This window comes from Hoplias malabaricus, chromosome 14 (genome assembly GCF_029633855.1).
Source record: "Hoplias malabaricus isolate fHopMal1 chromosome 14, fHopMal1.hap1, whole genome shotgun sequence".
NCBI lineage: Eukaryota > Metazoa > Chordata > Actinopteri > Characiformes > Erythrinidae > Hoplias > Hoplias malabaricus.
In genome coordinates this window covers 20,658,047-20,672,719 of record NC_089813.1, presented here as the reverse complement: position 1 = coordinate 20,672,719, position 14,673 = coordinate 20,658,047, and positions in this window count along the sequence as shown.

The following is a 14,673-nucleotide window of genomic DNA, read 5'->3' as shown; positions in this document are numbered from 1 at the left end:
TAAAGATGAAACTTCAAATGCTTACTGTGCAAAAACTATGCAACTTTTCCAAAAGCTGTATACAAGCCCGCATCCCACAGGGCAGCTCTACGAAACAAACTTTGAACGGAGTCGATATCTCGAAAACTGTGGGCGGAGTTAACCGGACAAGAATGAACGATCCTCAGAATGAAGGGCAGCAAACGTAACACTAGAGGTCTGCATTTCCAGGAGGAAACGCGAGATGTTGCACCGCCTAAACCCCCGCCCCCCGATCCGCGTCTTTCCCGCTTAAAGCGAGGTCCTCGATACGGTAAACCCGCGTGGGTCACTAGGCGACGCTTATGGTGAAGGAGTTTACTGCTAAGCTGTCGGTAGTGGGATGTTAAGAGAGCACTCTCCCACAGCAGTTTACATTGGACTCTATGGAGCTGTGTAGGCCGTGAATGGAAAACGGGGTCAAAGGTCATGAAGCGGGTGGGCTATCGGCCTATAGTTTCACGTGGTGGGACCTTGGACTCTCGGGTCTGCCCGTTTGAATTCTGGTGTCTCTAGCTCGAAAACTGAGCGTGTGACAGCAGTTTGAATGTTTGACAAAAGTTTAGGGACATTTTCCCATTCATTCCTATGGGAGTAAAGATGAAACTTCAAATGCTTACTGTGCAAAAACTATGCAACTTTTCCAAAAGCTGTATACAAGCCCGCATCCCACAGGTAAGCTCTACGAAACAAACTTTGAACGGAGTCGATATCTCGAAAACTGTGGGCGGAGTTAACCGGACAAGGAATGAAGATCCTCAGAATGAAGGGCAGCAAACGTAACACTAGAGGTCTGCATTTCCAGGAGGAAACGCGAGATGTTGCGCCGCCGAAACCCCCGTCCCCCGATCCGCGTCTTAAAATGTTGAAATGACAGGCAGTATATTGTGAATGAGGTATTCTTAAAAAATTCCACCTTAAGAAACCCTGGATAATTAAGATGTCCCCCTTAAAAATGACCTTTAAAGTGTTACAGACTGCCTGTGTATTTCTGTGGCCCTCACACCTCTTCCCCGTCAGTCTCTGCCTCTGCCCCTCCCCCTCCCCCCTCTCTCTCTCTCACACGCACGCTCACAGAATACAACTGACAGACTCAGGATTCAATGAATTTCGACCGGTTGCGCACCTTCCAAAAAACCTCAAATATCTCAAAAACTTTTCCAGGTCCAAAAATGAACGAAGCATACCGTAGCGACAAGGAGAGTCTGGTGCTCGAGATGGTGTAAAAATTTTTGCACTTTGAGCGAGATTTGATGGTGTAATTACGAGTTAAAAACAGGCAAAGTTTTGAAAATCTGCGTGCCGAGCCGCTCTTAAAATACATTGAGCTCTATGGGAGGAAAACCCTCCCAAGTGTCAAACAAAAATTCATAACTCAAGAACGGTATTCTCAAACGGTCTGAAACTTACAAGTGTGAGAAAGGGGAAATTTCTCTACCATTTAAAGTTTAAATGAAGTCTGTAGGTGAAAGTATAAGGAAGTTATGGTGAAATGTTCGGCAGAAAATTGAAAAAGAAAAAAAATAATTTCAATGGGTTCCTATGGGAGCGTACCCACCCTCCGAACAAATGCTTATAGCTCGGAAAGTTTTCCCCACATCACTTAACCGTATATACCGTTGCGACAAGGAGAGTCTGGGGATCGATATGGTATAAAAAATTTGCAGATTAAGTGAGAATTGAGCATGTTATGACGAGTTAAAAACAGGAGAAAATTTTAGAAACCGCACTCTGAGCTGCTCCAAAAATACATTGAACCCTATGGGAGCCGAAACCCTCCCTAGTGCCGAACAAAAATTCATAACTCAAAAACCGTATTTTCAATAATGTTCAAATTTAGAGGTCTTAGAAAGGACAAGTTTCTCTACCATTTAAAATTTAAATGAAGTTTCTAGGTGAAAGTATGAGGAAGTTATGGTGATTTGTTTGGCTGAAAAGTGAAAAACCCGTTTTCTGAGAAGGAATCTACAGTGTATGACGTCACCCACTGTAAGAGCCTCCCATTGAAATGAATGGAGGGATTTTGAAGGAGGAATAGAAAGGGAAGGATGAGTGCAAAAAATCTGAAAACGGAAGTGATGGGAGCCGGTACGCCCGGGTCCGACCGTCTGAAATCCCGTGTCCGTAGCTTGAAAAATGACCGAGTTAGAGCACTTTGAAAATTAATTCCATAGAAATGACTGGGGAAAAACGGAGCGATAAACGAGTGTAGCGGACGAACGAGTGCGGGTATCGGAAAGCTGTATACAAGCCCACATCGTCGCTATAGGACGCACGATTTCCAGGTGGAACGGAGTCGATAGCTCGAAAGCTGCGGGACTAGTTAAGCGGACAAGGAAACGCGGAATAATAAAAATAATAATAAAAATAATAATAATAATATGACTTACGGATAACAATATATTGCGCCGCTGCTTAAAGCAGCAGGCGCAACATAACTAGAGGTCTGCATTTCCAGGAGGAAACGCGAGATGTTGCGCCGCCTAAACCCCCGCCCCCCGATCCGCGTCTTTCCCGCTTAAAGCGAGGTGCTCGATACGGTAAACCCGCGTGGGTCACTAGGCGACGCTTATGGTGACGGAGTTTACTGCTAAGCTGTCGGTAGTGGGATGTTAAGAGAGCACTCTCCCACAGCAGTTTACATTGGACTCTATGGAGCTGTGTAGGCCGTGAATGGAAAACGGGGTCAAAGGTCATGAAGCGGGTGGGCTATCGGCCCATAATTTCACGTAGTGGGACCGTGGACTCTCGGGTCTGCCCGTTTGAGTTCTGGTGTGTCTAGCTCGAAAACTGACCGTGTGACAGCAGTTTGAAAGTTTGACAAAAGTTTATGGACATTTTTCCATTCATTCCTATGGGAGTAAAGATGAAAGTTCAAATGCTTACTGTGCGAAAACTATGTAACTTTTCCAAAAGCTGTATACAAGCCCGCATCCCACAGGGCAGCTCTACGAAACAAACTTTGAAGGGAGTCGATATCTCGAAAACTGTGGGCGGAGTTAACCGGACAAGAATGAACGATCCTCAGAATGAAGGGCAGCAAACGTAACACTAGAGGTCTGCATTTCCAGGAGGAAACGCGAGATGTTGCGCCGCCTAAACCCCCGTCCCCCGATCCGCGTCTTTCCCGCTTAAAGAGAGGCCGTCGGTACGGTAAACCCGCGTGGGTCACTAGGCGACGCTTATGGTGAAGGAGTTTACTGCTAAGCTGTTGGTAGTGGGATGTTAAGAGAGCACTCTCCCACAGCAGTTTACATTGGACTCTGTGGAGCTCTGTAGGCCGTGAATGGAAAACGGGGTCAAAGGTCATGAAGCGGGTGGGCTATCGGCCTATAATTTTACGTGGTGGGACCGTGGACCCTCGGGTCTACCCGTTTGAGTTCTGGTGTCTCTAGCTCGAAAACTGAGCGAGTGACAGCAGTTTTAAAGTTTGACAAAAGTTTATGGACATTTTTCTATTCATTCCTATGGGAGTAAAGATGAAACTTCAAATGGTTACTGTGCGAAAACTATGCAACTTTTCCAAAAGCTGTATACAAGCCCGCATCCCACAGGGAAGCTCTACGAGACAAACTTTGAACGGAGTCGATATCTCGAAAACTGTGGGCGGAGTTAACCGGACAAGAACGAACGATCCTCAGAATGAAGGGCAGCAAACGTAACACTGGAGGTCTGCATTTCCAGGAGGAAACGCGAGATGTTGCGCCACCTAAACCCCCGTCCCCCGATCCGCGTCTTTTCCGCTTAAAGCGAGGTCCTCGGTACGGAAACCCTCGTGGGTCACTAGGCCACGCTATGGTGAAGGAGTTGACTGCTAAGCTGTTGGTAGTGGGATGTTAAGAGAGCAGTCTCCCACAGCAGTTTACATTGGACTCTATGGAGCTCAGTAGGCCGTGAAAGGAAAACGGGGTCAAAGGTCATGAAGCAGGTGGGCTATCGGCCCATAAGTTTACGTGGTGGGACCGTGGACCCTCGGGTCTGCCCGTTTGAGTTCTGCTGTCTCTAGCTCGAAAACTGAGCGTGTGACAGCAGTTTGAAAGTTTGACAAAAGTTTATGGACATTTTTCCATTCATTCCTATGGGAGTAAAGATGAAACTTTAAATGCTTACTGTGCGAAAACTATGCAACTTTTCCAAAAGCTGTATACAAGCCCGCATCCCATAGGGCAGCTCTACGAGACAAACTTTGAACGGAGTCGATATCTCGAAAACTGTGGGCGGAGTTAACCGGACAAGAATGAACGATCCTCAGAATGAAGGGCAGCAAACGTAACACTAGAGGTCTGCATTTCCAGGAGGAAACGCGAGATGTTGCGCCGCCTAAACCCCCGTCCCCCGATCCGCGTCTTTTCCGCTTAAAGCGAGGTCCTCGGTACGGAAACCCTCGTGGGTCACTAGGCCACGCTATGGTGAAGGAGTTGACTGCTAAGCTGTTGGTAGTGGGATGTTAAGAGAGCAGTCTCCCACAGCAGTTTACATTGGACTCTATGGAGCTCAGTAGGCCGTGAAAGGAAAACGGGGTCAAAGGTCATGAAGCAGGTGGGCTATCGGCCCATAAGTTTACGTGGTGGGACCGTGGACCCTCGGGTCTGCCCGTTTGAGTTCTGGTGTCTCTAGCTCGAAAACTGAGCGTGTGACAGCAGTTTGAAAGTTTGACAAAAGTTTATGGACATTTTTCCATTCATTCCTATGGGAGTAAAGATGAAACTTTAAATGCTTACTGTGCGAAAACTATGCAACTTTTCCAAAAGCTGTATACAAGCCCGCATCCCATAGGGCAGCTCTACGAGACAAACTTTGAACGGAGTCGATATCTCGAAAACTGTGGGCGGAGTTAACCGGACAAGAATGAACGATCCTCAGAATGAAGGGCAGCAAACGTAACACTAGAGGTCTGCATTTCCAGGAGGAAACGCGAGATGTTGCGCCGCCTAAACCCCTGCCCCCCGATCCGCATCTTTTCCGCTTAAAGCGAGGTCCTCGATACGGTAAACCCGCGTGGGTCACTAGGCGACGCTTATGGTGAAGGAGTTTACTGCTAAGCTGTCGGTAGTGGGATGTTAAGAGAGCACTCTCCCACAGCAGTTTACATTGGACTCTATGGAGCTGTGTAGGCCGTGAAAGGAAAACGGGGTCAAAGGTCATGAAGCGGGCGGGCTATCGGCCCATAATTTTACGTGGTGGGACCGTGGACCCTCGGGTCTACCCGTTTGAGTTCTGGTGTCTGTAGCTCGAAAACTGACCGTGTGACAGCACTTTGAAAGTTTGACAAAAGTTTATGGACATTTTTCCATTCATTCCTATGGGAGTAAAGAGGAAACTTCAAATGGTTACTGTGCGAAAACTATGCAACTTTTCCAAAAGCTGTATACAAGCCCGCATCCCACTGGGAAGCTCTACGAAACAAACTTTGAACGGAGTCGATATCTCGAAAACTGTGGGCGGAGTTAACCGGACAAGAATGAACGATCCTCAGAATGAAGGGCAGCAAACGTAACACTAGAGGTCTGCATTTCCAGGAGGAAACGCGAGATGTTGCGCCGCCGAAACCCCTGCCCCCCGATCCGCGTCTTTCCCGCTTAAAGCGAGGTCCTCGATACGGTAAACCCGCGTGGGTCACTAGGCGACGCTTATGGTGAAGGAGTTTACTGCTAAGCTGTTGGTAGTGGGATGTTAAGAGAGCACTCTCCCACAGCAGTTTACATTGGACTCTATGGAGCTCTGTAGGCCGTGAATGGAAAACGGGGTCAAAGGTCATGAAGCGGGTGGGCTATCGGCCCATAATTTCACGTGGCGGGACCGTGGACTCTCGGGTCTGCCCGTTTGAATTCTGGTGTCTCTAGCTCGAAAACTGACCGTGTGACAGCAGTTTGAAAGTTTGACAAAAGTTTATGGACATTTTTCCATTCATTCCTATGGGAGTAAGGATGAAACTTCAAATGCTTACTGTGCGAAAACTATGCAACTTTTCCAAAAGCTGTATACAAGCCCGCATCCCACAGGGAAGCTCTACGAATGAAACTTTGAACGGAGTCGATATCTCGAAAACTGTGGGCGGAGTTAACCGGACAAGAATGAACGATCCTCAGAATTAAGGGCAGCAAACGTAACACAAGAACAAACGATCCTCAGAATGAAGGGCAGCAAACGTAACACTAGAGGTCTGCATTTCCAGGAGGAAACGCGAGATGTTGCGCCGCCTAAACCCCCGTCCCCCGATCCGCGTCTTAAAATGTTGAAAAGACAGCCAGTATATTGTGAATGAGGTCTTTTTTAAAAATTCCACCTTAAGAAACCCTGGATAATTAAGACGTCCCCCTTAAAAATGACCTTTAAAGTGTTACAGACTGCCTGTGTATTTCTGTGGCCCTCACAGCTCTCCCCGTCAGTGTCTGCCTCTGCCCCTCCCCCTCCCCCCTCTGTGTCTCTCTCACACGCACGCTCACAGAATACAACTGACAAACTCACGATTCAATGAATTTCGACCGGGGAGCACCCTCCAAAAAATCACCCGTAGCTCGAAAACTTTTCCCAACCAAAATTGAACGAAGCATACCGTAGCGACAAGGAGAGTCTGGTGCTCGAGATGGTGTAAAAATTTTTGCACTTTGAGCGAGATTTGATGGTGTAATTACGAGTTAAAAACAGGCAAAGTTTTGAAAATTTGCGTGCAGACCCGCTCTTAAAATACATTGAGCTCTATGGGAGGAAAACCCTCCCATGTGTCAAACAAAAATTCATAACTCAAGAACGGTATTCTCAAACGGTCTGAAACTTACAAGTGTGAGAAAGGGGAAATTTCTCTAGCATTTAAAGTTTAAATGAAGTCTGTAGGTGAAAGTATAAGGAAGTTATGGTGAAATGTTCGGCAGAAAATTGAAAAAGAAAAAAAAAATTTCAATGGGTTCCTATGGGAGCGTACCCACCCTCCGAACAAATGCTTATAGCTCGGAAAGTTTTCCCCACATCACTTAACCGTATATACCGTTGCGACAAGGAGAGTCTGGGGATCGATATGGTATAAAAAATTTGCAGATTAAGTGAGAATTGAGCATGTTATGACGAGTTAAAAACAGGAGAAAATTTTAGAAACCGCACTCTGAGCTGCTCCAAAAATACATTGAACCCTATGGGAGCCGAAACCCTCCCTAGTGCCGAACAAAAATTCATAACTCAAAAACCGTATTTTCAATAATGTTCAAATTTAGAGGTCTTAGAAAGGACAAGTTTCTCTACCATTTAAAATTTAAATGAAGTTTCTAGGTGAAAGTATGAGGAAGTTATGGCGATTTGTTCGGCTGAAAAGTGAAAAAACGGCTTTTTGCCACTGAAACTACAGTGGATGACATCACCCCCACTCTAAGAGCCTCCCATTGAAATGAATGGAGGGATTTTGAAGGAGGAATAGAAAGGGAAGGATGAGTGCAAAAAATCTGAAAACGGAAGTGATGGGAGCCGGTACGCCCGGGTCCGACCGTCTGAAATCCCGTGTCCGTAGCTTGAAAAATGACCGAGTTAGAGCACTTTGAAAATTAATTCCATAGAAATGACTGGGGAAAAACGGAGCGATAAACGAGTGTAGCGGACGAACGAGTGCGGGTATCGGAAAGCTGTATACAAGCCCACATCGTCGCTATAGGACGCACGATTTCCAGGTGGATCGGAGTCGTTAGCTCGAAAGCTGCGGGACTAGTTAGGCGGACAAGGAAACGCGGAATAATAAGAATAAAAATAATAATAATATGACTTAAGAAGAACAATATATTGCGCGCTGCTGCTTAAAGCAGCAGGCGCAACATAACTAGAGGTCTGCATTTCCAGGAGGAAACGCGAGATGTTGCGCCGCCTAAACCCCCGCCCCCCGATCCGCGTCTTTCCCGCTTAAAGCGAGGCCGTCGGTAGGTAAACCCTCGTGGGTCACTAGGCGACGCTTATGGTGAAGGAGTTTACTGCTAAGCTGTTGGTAGTGGGATGTTAAGAGAGCACTCTCCCACAGCAGTTTACATTGGACTCTATGGAGCTCTGTAGGCCGTGAAAGGAAAACGGGGTCAAAGGTCATGAAGCGGGTGGGCTATCGGCCTATAGTTTCACGTGCTGGGACCGTGGACCCTCGGGTCTGCCCGTTTGAGTTCTGGTGTCTCTAGCTCGAAAACTGACCGTGTGACAGCAGTTTTAAAGTTTGACAAAAGTTTATGGACATTTTTCCATTCATTCCTATGGGAGTAAAGATGAAATTTCAAATGCTTCCTGTGCAAAAACTATGTAACTTTTCCAAAAGCTGTATACAAGCCCGCATCCCACAGGGAAGCTCTACGAAACAAACTTTGAACGAAGTCGATATCTCGAAAACTGTGGGCGGAGTTAACCGGACAAGAATGAACGATCCTCAGAATGAAGGGCAGCAAACGTAACACTAGAGGTCTGCATTTCCAGGAGGAAACGCGAGATGTTGCGCCGCCTAAACCCCTGCCCCCCGATCCGCGTCTTTCCCGCTTAAAGCGAGGTCCTCGACACGGTAAACCCGCGTGGGTCACTAGGCGACGCTTATGGTGAAGGAGTTTACTGCTAAGCTGTTGGTAGTGGGATGTTAAGAGAGCACTGTCCCACAGCAGTTTACATTGGACTATGTGGAGCTGTGTAGGCCGTGAATGGAAAACGGGGTCAAAGGTCATGAAGCGGGTGGGCTATCGGCCCATAATTTCACGTGGTGGGACCTTGGACTCTCGGGTCTGCCCGTTTGAGTTCTGGTGTCTCTAGCTCGAAAACTGAGCGTGTGACAGCAGTTTGAAAGTTTGACAAAAGTTTATGGACATTTTTCCATTCATTCCTATGGGAGAAAAGATGAAACTTCAAATGCTTACTGTGCGAAAACTATGCAACTTTTCCAAAAGCTGTATACAAGCCCGCATCCCACAGGGAAGCTCTACGAATGAAACTTTGAACGGAGTCGATATCTGGAAAACTGTGGGCGGAGTTAACCGGACAAGAACGAACGATCCTCAGAATGAAGGGCAGCAAACGTAACACTAGAGGTCTGCATTTCCAGGAGGAAACGCGAGATGTTGCGCCGCCTAAACCCCCGTCCCCCGATCCGCGTCTTTCCCGCTTAAAGCGAGGTCCTCGACACGGTAAACCCGCGTGGGTCACTAGGCGACGCTTATGGTGAAGGAGTTTACTGCTAAGCTGTGTGTAGTGGGATGTTAAGAGAGCACTGTCCCACAGCAGTTTACATTGGACTATGTGGAGCTGTGTAGGCCGTGAATGGAAAACGGGGTCAAAGGTCATGAAGCGGGTGGGCTATCGGCCCATAATTTCACGTGGTGGGACCTTGGACTCTCGGGTCTGCCCGTTTGAGTTCTGGTGTCTCTAGCTCGAAAACTGAGCGTGTGACAGCAGTTTGAAAGTTTGACAAAAGTTTATGGACATTTTTCCATTCATTCCTATGGGAGAAAAGATGAAACTTCAAATGCTTACTGTGCGAAAACTATGCAAATTTTCCAAAAGCTGTATACAAGCCCGCATCCCACAGGGAAGCTCTACGAATGAAACTTTGAACGGAGTCGATATCTCGAAAACTGTGGGCGGAGTTAACCGGACAAGAATGAACGATCCTCAGAATGAAGGGCAGCAAACGTAACACTAGAGGTCTGCATTTCCAGGAGGAAACGCGAGATGTTGCGCCGCCTAAGCCCCCGTCCCCCGATCCGCGTCTTTCCCGCTTAAAGCGAGGTCCTCGATACGATAAACCCACGTGGGTCACTAGGCGACGCTTATGGTGAAGGAGTTTACTGCTAAGCTGTCGGTAGTGGGATGTTAAGAGAGCACTCTCCCACAGCAGTTTACATTGAACTCTATGGAGCTCTGTAGGCCGTGAATGGAAAACGGGGTCAAAGGTCATGAAGCGGGTGGGCTATCGGCCCATAATTTTACGCGGCGGGACCGTGGACCCTCGGGTCTGCCCGTTTGAGTTCTGGTGTCTCTAGCTCGAAAACTGACCGTGTGACATCAGTTTGAAAGTTTGACAAAAGTTTATGGACATTTTTCCATTCATTCCTATGGGAGTAAAGATGAAACTTCAAATGCTTCCTGTGCGAAAACTATGCAACTTTTCCAAAAGCTGTATACAAGCCCGCATCCCACAGGGCAGCTCTACGAATGAAACTTTGAACGTAGTCGATATCTCGAAAACTGTGGGCGGAGTTAACCGGACAACAATGAACGATCCTCAGAATGAAGGGCAGCAAACGTAACACTAGAGGTCTGCATTTCCAGGAGGAAACGCGAGATGTTGCGCCGCCTAAACCCCCGCCCCCCGATCCGCGTCTTTCCCGCTTAAAGCGAGGCCCTCGATACGGTAAACCCGCGTGGGTCACTAGGCGACGCTTATGGTGAAGGAGTTTACTGCTAAGCTGTCGGTAGTGGGATGTTAAGAGAGCACTCTCCCACAGCAGTTTACATTGGACGCTATGGAGCTCTGTAGGGTGTGAATAGAAAACGATACATTTTGAATTCCACCTTTAAAAACAATTCCACCTTAAGAAACCCAGAATTGTATTGAAATGTCCACATCACAGGCCAAAAGAGTCTTAAAAGCAAAAAAAGATGGCCAATACATTTTAAATACCACCTTAATAAAAATTCCACCTTAAGAAACACACAGTTGTATTGACACGTCCACCTTTAAAAATGACCACTTGAAATAAAGCTTAAAATGTCGAAAAGACAGCCAGTATATTGTGAATGAGGTATTCTTTAAAAATTCCACCTTAAGAAACCCTGGATAATTAAGACGTCCCCCTTAAAAATGACCTTTAAAGTGTTACAGACTGCCTGTGTATTTCTGTGGCCCTCACACCTCTCCCGGTCAGTGTCTGCCTCTGCCCCTCCCCCTCCCCCCTCTCTGTCTCTCACACGCACGCTCACAGAATACAACTGACAGACTCAGGATTCAATGAATTTCGACCGGGGGGACCCTTCAAAAAATGACCCGTAGCTCGAAAACTTTTCCCAACCAAAATTGAACGAAGCATACCGTAGCGACAAGGAGAGTCTGGCGCTCGAGATGGTGTAAAAATTTTTTCAGTTTGAGCGAGAATTGATGGTGTAAAAATGAGTTAAAAAAGGGCAAATTTGAGAAAATTTGGCTTTCTGAAAATACATTGAACTCTATGGGAGCCGAAACGTCCTACTGCCAAACAAATCTTCATAACTCCAGAACCGTATCTTCAAATGATTTCAAATCTACATATTTTAGAAAGGAGAAGTTTCTCTACCATTTGAAAGTAAAATGAAGTCTGTAGGTGAAAGTATAAGGAAGTTACGGCAAAATGTTCGGCTAAAAATTGAATATCGAAAAAGGACAGGCATATTCATTTCAATGTATTCCTATGGGAGCGTACCCACCCTCCGAACAAATGCTTATAGCTCAGAAATGTTATCCCAAATGGCTAAACTGCATATACCGTTGCGACAAGGAGAGTCTAAGGAAGAAGCTGGTATAAAAAATTAGCAGTTTGAGCGAGAATTGACCGTGTTATGACGAGTTAAAAACAGGAGAAAAATTTAGAAACCGCACTCTGAGCCGCTCCAAAAATACATTGAACTCTATGGGAGCCAAAACCCTCCCTAGTGCCGAACAAAAATTCATAACTCAAAAACCGTATTATCGATTACGTTCAAATTTACAGATGCTAGAAAGGACAAGTTTCTCTATCATTTAAAATTTAAATGAAGTTTTTAGGTGAAAGTATGAGAACGTTATGGTGAATTGTTCGGGTGAAAAGTGAAAAAACGGTTTTGGCCAGTGAACCCAGAGTGTCTATGATGTCACCCACTCTAAATGTCTTCCATACAAGTGAATGGAGGGATATTCAAGGAGGAATAGAAAGAGAGGGATGAGTGCGAGAGGTCCGAAAACGGAAGTGACGGGTCACGGTGCGCCCGGGTCCGACCGTCTGAAATCTCGTGTCCGTAGCTTGAAAATTGACCGAGTTAGAGCAGTTCGAAAATTAATTCCATAGAAATGACTGGGGAAAAACGGAGCGATAAACGAGTGTAGCGGACGAACGAGTGCGGGTATCGGAAAGCTGTATACAAGCCCACATCGTCGCTATAGGACGGACGATTTCCAGGTGGAACGGAGTCGATAGCTCGAAAGCTGCGGGACTAGTTAGGCGGACAAGGAAACGCGGAATAATAAGAATAATAATAATAATAATAATATGACTTACGGATAACAATATATCGCGCCGCTGCTTACAGCAGCAGGCGCAACATAACTAGAGGTCTGCATTTCCAGGAGGAAACGCGAGATGTTGCGCCGCCTAAATCCCTGCCCCCCGATCCGCGTCTTTCCCGCTTAAAGCGAGGTCCTCGATACGGTAAACCCGCGTGGGTCACTAGGCGACGCTTATGGTGAAGGAGTTTACTGCTAAGCAGTCGGTAGTGGGATGTTAAGAGAGCAGTCTCCCACAGCAGTTTACATTGGACTCTATGGAGCTCTGTAGGCCGTGAATGGAAAACGGGGTCAAAGGTCATGAAGCGGGTGGGCTATCGGCCCATAATTTCACGTGGGGGGACCGTGGACTCTCGGGTCTGCCCGTTTGAGTTCTGGTGTCTCTAGCTCGAAAACTGAGCGTGTCACAGCAGTTTGAAAGTTTGACAAAAGTTTATGGACATTTTTCCATTCATTCCTATGGGAGAAAAGATGAAACTTCAAATGCTTACTGTGCGAAAACTATGCAACTTTTCCAAAAGCTGTATACAAGCCCGCATCCCACAGGGAAGCTCTACGAATGAAACTTTGAACGGAGTCGATATCTCGAAAACTGTGGGCGGAGTTAACCGGACAAGGAATGAAGATCCTCAGAATGAAGGGCAGCAAACGTAACACTAGAGGTCTGCATTTCCAGGAGGAAACGCGAGATGTTGCGCCGCCTAAACCCCCGTCCCCCGATCCGCGTCTTTCCCGCTTAAAGAGAGGCCCTCGATACGGTAAACCCGCGTGGGTCACTAGGCGACGCTTATGGTGAAGGAGTTTACTGCTAAGCTGTCGGTAGTGGGATGTTAAGAGAGCACTCTCCCACAGCAGTTTACATTGGACTCTATGGAGCTCTGTAGGCCGTGAAAGGAAAACGGGGTCAAAGGTCATGAAGCGGGTGGGCTATCGGCCCATAAATTCACGTGGTGGGACCGTGGACTCTCGGGTCTGCCCGTTTGAATTCTGGTGTCTCTAGCTCGAAAACTGACCGTGTGACATCAGTTTGAAAGTTTGACAAAAGTTTATGGACATTTTTCCATTCATTCCTATGGGAGAAAACACGAAACTTCAAATGCTTACTGTGCGAAAACTATGTAACTTTTCCAAAAGCTGTATACAAGCCCGCATCCCACAGGGAAGCTCTACGAATGAAACTTGGAACGGAGTCGATATCTCGAAAACTGTGGGCGGAGTTAACCGGACAAGAATGAACGATCCTCAGAATTAAGGGCAGCAAACGTAACACCAGGAGGAAACGCGAGATGTTGCGCCGCCTAAACCCCCGTCCCCCGATCCGCATCTTTCCCGCTTAAAGCGAGGTCCTCGATACGGTAAACCCGCGTGGGTCACTAGGCGACGCTTATGGTGAAGGAGTTTACTGCTAAGCTGTTGGTAGTGGGATGTTAAGAGAGCACTCTCCCACAGCAGTTTACATTGGACTCTATGGAGCTCTGTAGGGCGTGAATAGAAAACGATACATTTTGAATTCCACCTTTAAAAACAATTCCACCTTAAGAAACCCAGAATTGTATTGAAATGTCCACATCACAGGCCAAAAGAATCTTAAAAGCAAAAAAGATGGCCAATACATTTTAAATACCACCTTAATAAAAATTCCACCTTAAGAAACCCACAGTTGTATTGACACGTCCACCTTTAAAAATGACCACTTTAAATAAAGCTTAAAATGTCGAAAAGACAGGCAGTATATTGTGAATGAGGTATTCTTAAAAAATTCCACCTTAAGAAACCCTGGATAATTAAGATGTCCCCCTTAAAAATGACCTTTAAAGTGTTACAGACTGCCTGTGTATTTCTGTGGCCCTCACACCTCTTCCCCGTCAGTCTCTGCCTCTGCCCCTCCCCCTCCCCCCTCTCTCTCTCTCACACGCACGCTCACAGAATACAACTGACAGACTCAGGATTCAATGAATTTCGACCGGTTGCGCACCTTCCAAAAAACCTCAAATATCTCAAAAACTTTTCCAGGTCCAAAAATGAACGAAGCATACCGTAGCGACAAGGAGAGTCTGGTGCTCGAGATGGTGTAAAAATTTTTGCACTTTGAGCGAGATTTGATGGTGTAATTACGAGTTAAAAACAGGCAAAGTTTTGAAAATCTGCGTGCCGAGCCGCTCTTAAAATACATTGAGCTCTATGGGAGGAAAACCCTCCCAAGTGTCAAACAAAAATTCATAACTCAAGAACGGTATTCTCAAACGGTCTGAAACTTACAAGTTTGAGAAAGGGGAAATTTCTCTACCATTTAAAATTTAAATGAAGTCTGTAGGTGAAAGTATAAGGAAGTTATGGTGAAATGTTCGGCAGAAAATTGAAAAAGAAAAAAAATAATTTCAATGGGTTCCTATGGGAGCGTACCCACCCTCCGAACAAAT